The sequence below is a fragment of the Rhagoletis zephyria genome, unplaced genomic scaffold (genome assembly GCF_001687245.7).
Source record: "Rhagoletis zephyria isolate East Lansing unplaced genomic scaffold, Rhagoletis_zephyria_1.1 Rzeph_scaffold_00230, whole genome shotgun sequence".
In the NCBI taxonomy this organism is placed as follows: domain Eukaryota; kingdom Metazoa; phylum Arthropoda; class Insecta; order Diptera; family Tephritidae; genus Rhagoletis; species Rhagoletis zephyria.
In genome coordinates, this window is record NW_016157314.1 from 221,829 (window position 1) to 228,688 (window position 6,860).

The window sequence follows — 6,860 nt, forward strand, 5'->3', positions numbered from 1 at the left end:
CTTTTTAATTTTTATCTCTTCATTTTCATTATAACACTGGAATTCGTTTACGGATATTTGAAAGGCCTAAGGCCGCTTGATATAATTCCGTGAAAATCCACGGCTATTGCTGTGTACCAATCGGTAACATTTTTCTCCGTGCTGAGACGGTATGGAACAATTTTCCATGGTGTACGTATAAATTGAAATTTTCTGTGCCAAATGAAAAGTAAAATTTTGACAGTTGAAACACCAAACAAACGCCCGTGGGAAAGCTGTATTTTCGGTGTCATGCTGAAATTGTTAAAATTTATATTTATTTTATAATTTGCAAGTAACGTATGCTTTTTTGTGCTTTTTCATTTTCACTTATTTATTACCACCAAAGAATATTGCACAAAGTTGGAAACTTGGATTTACACGGGGTTTTTTTAAAGAATGAACTATATTTTTATAAAAAAATCATCAAAATTAAATAAGAACAAAAATAATTCGTTAAAACTTGGCAAAAAGTGGTTCGGCCATAATTTTTTCAGCGCTGTATGTATTTTTTTACACACATGCACATTGTACATTACAAAATTAAAAAATAAATGACCTTCTTTTTCCTTTTTTAAAAGCTCATTTTGCCTTAAATACGGCCTTGTGTATGTATATACCCCCCTTATTCTACAACTCGAATTTTCGTAATTCGTAGTTACGCTACGAGAAACGAAAAATCCAAATGCTGCAACCCTTGCGGAAACATGTACAGTAGAACGTATCGGAAAAAAAGGTTCGCCGTACACCCCCTCATATAAAGTATTTTTGAGAAGCATTTAAAAAAAATATAATTTGTTTTTTCTTAATATTTTTATTGAGCTTTGTACCGCGATTGTTTATTAGGAAAATTGCGAAAGCAACAAAGTATAAGCGGTAAAAGTTAAAGCAGCTATTTCGGAGATCTCCACATCTCATCAGACTTCTTTTTTCTAGACTTCAGCAGGGATCGAACCTGCGTAATCGATGTGCAAAGTCAGAAGCGTTAGCCAATGAGTCATGTACACCCCGTGAACTCCTGTTGCTAATTTATTTTCCTTATTCAACCAACTACTATCAAGTGCAGCTGATTTGCCGATATTTAAACTTGACAGCGTGGTTGTTGTTGTCAATTCTATACATCCATTTGCTTATTTGCTTTATTGTATAGTTTCAGACAGGCTCTTCCTAAACTATGTATTTGTCAACTAGCCGTACCCTGCCACGTTTTGCTGTGGCATATTCCTGTTGCATAGATGATAAATGATTAACAAAACAAAGTATACGTTTCATATAAGTTTGATTTTGTAATAAGTACTTGTGTGCACACAATATCGTTTGGCATTCTCTGCATAGATATCAAGAATATATGGTTTGACGAAACGGGCATTATTGTTTGCAATTCCGAATGCCAATAGAATTGGGAATTGCAATCTTTTAAATTGAAATTGTGTATCGGTCGGAATCATGGGAATTCTTCACCTTTGAAAGACCACGTTAAAATTACTGCTTACACTACGTTCTTCATCAATGTCGTTACTGCTAGTCGCGTGCAGTTGAAGAGTTTCGGCTGATTAACACACACACCTATTTTCAATTTCAGTATGCGCCATCATCCCTTGAAGATCAATCCAGTTCAAAAATTCCGTTGGATAATAACTACACCGTCTTTTTCCAGAACGGTGTTTATCGACGTATAGGTTATTTCTTGACTTTGAATGCTGCATTGAATAACATTAGTGGTGTTCACCAAAGGGAGCAAGTGGCCTGGCAGTCTGGTGAAAGAGCAGATCAGCTCAAGCAACGACTGTTATTTAGGTGATAGGCATCCTTATTCTTCGCAGCAAGAATAGCTCGTTAACTGAGCCTATAATTAATTTTCCTAATTAAGAAACATTCTTTCGTTCAGTTCTCCTTTCGATGTTTCTAAGTTACAAAATTATCAGGCAATAAAATTCGTCTTACCCTCTCATTGACTGGCACCTTTCTGTTCCCATTGTCCAGTAATTGTCGCGAGAATACCTCGGCTGCAGTGTATGAATGTTCGCCTTGCCACAATGTTGACTATTTCAGGCAAGCATTTATCTCGCCCGGTAGTGTTAATCGAGAAATTACAGGCAATGTTTACGTTAAATCTCCTGAGAGCAACATCAATGCATTCCCGAATGGTTAAACGTTTCCATGCAAATCTCGCGACAATCGATCAAAAACCTCAAGCAATTTTTTGTGTGCCATGGTACACTCATCCCAAACAATGAGTTAAAATTTTTGTAATACTTTTTCCATACCGGATGTTCTGGAAATATTGCACGTGAGATTGCTGAATTAGCAATTCTTTCACTTTTAACAATGTCGCAGAAATGGCAGGCGAAGCCCTAGCTCAGCTTATGTAATTTTTTGAAGGAACCGTCCCCGGAATCAATCTGATAAGGAATGTTTTCCTAGTTCCTCTTGGTGCATCCAAGAATAAGGTCCCCAGATACCATTTTCTCCTTCTTATTTGGCGCGGGAACCGCCTAAGCCATTTGGCCGAGCTCGACAAAGAACGTCACTCGTTTCTCTCTGGCAACTGACGTCAATTGGAAATGCCACGTGAAGCCAAATCCTTCTCCAATTGGTCTATCCATTCCTCTGGTACCACCAGCGGATTGCGAGTTGAATGCTTTCAGACCTGGAAGTTCGGTTCCCATTCGAATGGCATGTCCAAGCCAATGGTGCCGCTGTATTTTCATTCGCTGAACTATGTCAATTTCGTTGTAAAGATCATACAACTCATCATGCCATCGTCTGCGAGACTACTCGTCGCCAAGGCGGAGAGACTTGTAAATCTTAAGTAAGATCTTTCTCTCGAATACTCCAAGAGCCGCCTCATCGAATTTTGTCATTGTCTAAACTTCTGCGCCATAAACCAGCCCGGGCATGATGAGTGAATTATAGAGTGTGGTTTTTGTACGTCGAGGGAGAACTTTACTCCCGAATTGCTTACACAGTCCAAAGTTGCACTTGTTGGCTGGAGTGATTCTGCGTTGGATTTCCATGTTGACATTATTATCGGTGTTAATGGTGGTTCCCAAGTAAACTAAATTCTCTACTTTCTCGAAATTACAACTGGCAACAGTGACGTGGGTGCCAAGGTGCAAATTCCCTGACTGTTTATTTGATGTTGTTGTCGTTTCTTATCCAACTTGGCAAAGGCAGAACAGACTTCGAGGTTTTTGTTACCTATGATGTCGATGTCCCCGGCACACGCCAGAAATTACACGTGCTTGTAAAAATTGTTCCTGAGTGGTTAAGTTCTGCAGCTCTTATTATGTTAACACTTGCATCATGCGATCGTAAATGCTCTTCTGCTTTGGCTTTAATTTGGGAATGTTTTTGCGCATATAATAGGAGTTCACAATAGTAATAATAATCATAATCATAATAGTCTTATCTATTGTTATTCAAAATTTCGTTAATCGCAATATACTTAGTAGGCTATGGCGACCCCAAAACGAAATTGTTTATGATTAAAATTTAATTGTTAACTGTGTTAATGTAAGGTAATGGTGATAACAATTTTAAGTTTTCATTATTTCATTTCATGGGATATCTTTATGTTTCCGTTATGCCTTTTATAATTTTTTTCATTTGTATCAGTGGTTTTTTATTAATTTTTTTCTGTCCGTAATTTGTATACCAACTCTTCGTTGATAATATGATCACCTCGTTTGATAAGATGTTGTAAACTCTCCCTTCATTTAAACTGTCCAGATTTGGATATGTGAAAACAATAATAAAAAATGTTTCTAATAAAGCTTTCCCAAACGCTTTCCGTTTCGAACCAGTTATGTAATATTTCATTTAATTCAAATATTTTCAGTTTACTTTTACATATTGCACAATTCTATTGAGAGTATTTCCAAATCAAGATTCCTCAAATACTTTTCGTTTGGCACCCATATTTTAGCATTTCATTTAATTTATTAATTTAATGGAGTTATATTTTCAAACAGGTGGCAAACCTCTTCAAACATATTTTCGGCTGTAAGTCTTCTTAAAACTCTTTAGTTTGGTACCCATATTGCAATATTTCATTTATTTTATCAATTTAACTGAGTTCAAATTTTCAAATAGGTGGCAACCCTCCTTAAAAATATTCCAACAGTAATTTTTTTAATCCTCTTTAATTTGATAAATTTATTGTAATAAGTCATTTATTTTATCAATTAAATTGAGTTAAATTTTCAAACAGGGGGCAACCCTCTTCCTACATATTTTCGACTGCAAGCCTTCTTAAAAATCTAAAGTTTATTGCCAACATTGTAATTTTTCAATTATTTTATGAATTTAACTGAGCTTAAATTTTCAAATAGGTGGCAGCCCTCCTCAAAAATAATTCCTTCAATCTGTTTTTTTAAACCTCATTAATCCTATACCTTTATTGTAATAAGCCATTTATTTTATCAATTATATTGAGTTAAATTTTCCAACAGGCGGTAACCGTCCTCAAACTTAATTTCGGCCGGGCGCCTTCTTAAAAATCTAAAGTTTAATACCCACATTGCAATATTTCATTTATTTTATCAATTATATTGAGTTAAATTTTCCAACAGGCGGTAACCGTCCTCAAACTTAATTTCGGCCGGGCGCCTTCTTAAAAATCTAAAGTTTAATACCCACATTGCAATATTTCATTTATTTTATCAATTATATTGAGTTAAATTTTCCAACAGGCGGTAACCGTCCTCAAACTTAATTTCGGCCGGGCGCCTTCTTAAAAATCTAAAGTTTAATACCCACATTGCAATATTTCATTTATTTTATCAATTTAGCTGAGCTAAAATTTTCAAATAGGTGGGAGCCCTCCTCAAAAGTCTTTCATACAGTCATATTTCTTAAGCCTCTTTAATTTGAAACCTATATGGTAATGTCATTTATTTTATAAAAGGTGCAACCCTCTTCAAATATATTTTCGGCTGTAAGCCTTCTTTAAACTCTTTAGTTTACACCCACATGGCAATATTTTATTTACTTTATCAATTTGATTGAGCTAAAATTTCCAAATAGGTGGCAACCCTCGTCAAAAATATTTCCAACAGTTATCTTTCTTAAACCTCTTTAATTTTATGCCCACATTATAATAATTCATTTGTTTTATCAATACAATTGGGTTTAAAAATTTTCAANCCAACAGTAATTTTTTTAATCCTCTTTAATTTGATAAATTTATTGTAATAAGTCATTTATTTTATCAATTAAATTGAGTTAAATTTTCAAACAGGGGGCAACCCTCTTCCTACATATTTTCGACTGCAAGCCTTCTTAAAAATCTAAAGTTTATTGCCAACATTGTAATTTTTCAATTATTTTATGAATTTAACTGAGCTTAAATTTTCAAATAGGTGGCAGCCCTCCTCAAAAATAATTCCTTCAATCTGTTTTTTTAAACCTCATTAATCCTATACCTTTATTGTAATAAGCCATTTATTTTATCAATTATATTGAGTTAAATTTTCCAACAGGCGGTAACCGTCCTCAAACTTAATTTCGGCCGGGCGCCTTCTTAAAAATCTAAAGTTTAATACCCACATTGCAATATTTCATTTATTTTATCAATTTAGCTGAGCTAAAATTTTCAAATAGGTGGGAGCCCTCCTCAAAAGTCTTTCATACAGTCATATTTCTTAAGCCTCTTTAATTTGAAACCTATATGGTAATGTCATTTATTTTATAAAAGGTGCAACCCTCTTCAAATATATTTTCGGCTGTAAGCCTTCTTTAAACTCTTTAGTTTACACCCACATGGCAATATTTTATTTACTTTATCAATTTGATTGAGCTAAAATTTCCAAATAGGTGGCAACCCTCGTCAAAAATATTTCCAACAGTTATCTTTCTTAAACCTCTTTAATTTTATGCCCACATTATAATAATTCATTTGTTTTATCAATACAATTGGGTTTAAAAATTTTCAAATATGTGGCAAATCTCTAATTTTTTGTGATATCATTGGTTCTGGTATTACACCGAACAATACAAAAAAAGAATTATTCAAATCGGTTCAACCGATCTCAAGTTTTGACGACCGTGACATACGAACACAACATTTTTATATACATATGGGTGTTTCCATACAGCCGTACGCGACATTCGTACGCTTATAGAGTAACGTAAATCTATCAAAAATAGAAGTTACTGAAAAAAAAAGATTACGGTTATGTTGCAACCAAAGGGTACTATGTTTGAGAACAAAATAAGCAGCCTCGAAACTTTGGTGTGGAAAATATCCGTTCAAAACCAGGTGATAACGTACGCGACAAAAAAAGAAGTGGTTTTAAGGCACATATACATATATGCGAAAGTCTGCGAATCATGAGAGTTTTTCTTTTCTTTAAAAATTCCTAAACTAAGCTAAATAATGTACCTTTATAGTCCTTCCATTTTTTGATAGAAATTATCTCTGGCTAGTTTTTATTTAAAAAAATTATAATAACGTACGCGACAGATTTTTCCCCCATACAATATTTTTACTAGTAACACATACTAAATTAAATTTTTTCAGTTCTTCTCTCCACCGTTTCGCGTTTTCAAAACCTTTTTCCGCCATCTGAATACGAAATTTAAAGTTATAAAGCCGTTTGAATTCATTTGCTTGCATTTTCGGTTTACATTTTCATGGAAACACGCATATATGCGAAAGTCTGCGAATCATGGGAGTTTTTCTTTTCTTTAAAAATTCCTAAACTAAGCTAAATAATGTACCTTTACAATCCTTTCATATTTTAAGAGAAATTATCTCTGGCTAGTTTTATATTAAAAAAAAAACAATAACGTACGCGACATAACGTACGCGACAATTTTTCTCGTAAGTAATAAAATGT